The following is a 2,008-nucleotide window of genomic DNA, read 5'->3' on the forward strand; positions in this document are numbered from 1 at the left end:
TAAGCTGTGTTGCTGGACTAGATTCTCAAAAGGGAGAGTTGGCATCAACTGAAATAGCTGTGCCAACTTTGACGGCGAAATTAAATTTCAAGTTGTATTTTTGAAATGAATTGCTTATTAAGCTGTGTTGCTGGACTTGATTCTCAAAAGGGAGAGTTGGCATCAACTGAAATAGCTTGTGCCAACTTTGACGGGCGATAATTAAAATTTCAAGTTGTATTTTTGATATGAATTGCTAATTAAGCTGTGTTGCTGGCCCTTTTCCCAAAAAGGAGAGTTGGCATCAACTGAAATAGCTTGTGCCAACTTTGACGGGCGAAAATTAAATTTTAGGTTGTATTTTGAAAAATTGCTAATTAAGCTGTGTTGCTGGACGGGATTCTCAAAAGGGAGAGTTGGCATCAACTGAAATAGCTTGTGCCAACTTTGACGGCATAATTAAATTTCAAGTTGTTTTTTTGAAATAATTGTTTATTAAGCTGTGTTGCTGGACTTGATTCTCAAAAGGGAGAGTTGGCATCAACTGAAATAGCTTGTGCCAACTTTGATGGGCGATGATTTAAATTTTAAGTTGTATTTTTGAAATGAATTGCTTATAAAGCTGTGTTGCTGGACTTGATTCTCAAAAGAGAGAGTTGGCATCAACTGAAATAGCTTGTGCCTACTTTGACGGTCGATAATTAAAATTTCAAGTTGTATGTTTGAAATGAATTGCTTATTAAGCTGTGTTGCTGTACTTGATTCTCAAAAGGGAGAGTTGGCATCAACTGAAATAGCTTGTGCCAACTTTGACAGGCGATAATTAAAATTTCAAGTTGTATTTTTGATATGAATTGCTAATTAAGCTGTGTTGCTGGACCTAATTCTCAAAAAAGAGAGTTGGCATCAACTGAAATGGCTTGTGCCAACTTTGACGGGCGATAATTCAAATTTTAGGTTGTATTTTTAAAATGAATTGCTAATTAAGCTGTGTTGCTGGACTGGATTCTCAAAAGGGAGAGTTGGCATCAACTGAAATAGCTTGTGCCAACTTTGACGGGCGATAATTAAAATTTAAGTTGTATTTTTGAAATGAATTGCTAATTAAGCTGTGTTGCTTGATTGGATTCTCAAAAGAGAGAGTTGGCATCAACTGAAATAGCTTGTGCCACCTTTAACAGGCGATAATTTAAATTTTAAGTTGTATTTGTAAAATGAATTGCTAATTAAGCTGTGTTGCTGGACTGGATTCTCAAAAGGGAGAGTTGGCATCAACTGAAATAGCTTGTGCCAACTTTGACGGGCGATAATTAAAATTTAAGTTGTATTATTGAAATGAATTGCTATTAAGCTGTGTTGCTGACTGGATTCTCCAATGGGAGAGTTGGCATCAACTAAAATATCTTGTGCTAACTTTAAAGGGCGATAATTAAATTTTAAGTTGTATTTTTGATATAAATTGCTAATTAAGCTGTGTTGCTGGACTTAATTCTCAAAAGAGAGAGTTGGCATCAACTGAAATAGCTTGTGCCAACTTTGACGGGCGATAATTAAATTTTAGGTTGTATTTTTGAAATGAATTGCTAATTAAGCTGTGTTGCTGGACTGGATTCTCAAAAGGGAGAGTTGGCATCAACTGAAATAGCTTGTGCCAACTTTGACGGGCGATAATTAAAATTTCAAGTTGTATTTTTGAAATGAATTGCTTATTAAGCTGTGTTGCTGGACTTGATTCTCAAAAGGGAGAGTTGGCATCAACTGAAATAGCTTGTGCCAACTTTGATGGGCGATGATTTAAATTTTAAGTTGTATTTTTGAAATGAATTGCTTATTAAGCTGTGTTGCTGGACTTGATTCTCAAAAGAGAGAGTTGGCATCAACTGAAATAGCTTGTGCCAACTTTGACGGTCGATAATTAAAATTTCAAGTTGTATTTTGAAATGAATTGCTTATTAAGCTGTGTTGCTGTACTTGATTCTCAAAAGGGAGAGTTGGCATCAACTGAAATAGCTTGTGCCAACTTTGACGG

This window comes from Thrips palmi, unplaced genomic scaffold (assembly GCF_012932325.1).
Source record: "Thrips palmi isolate BJ-2018 unplaced genomic scaffold, TpBJ-2018v1 HiC_scaffold_4, whole genome shotgun sequence".
Lineage (NCBI taxonomy): Eukaryota > Metazoa > Arthropoda > Insecta > Thysanoptera > Thripidae > Thrips > Thrips palmi.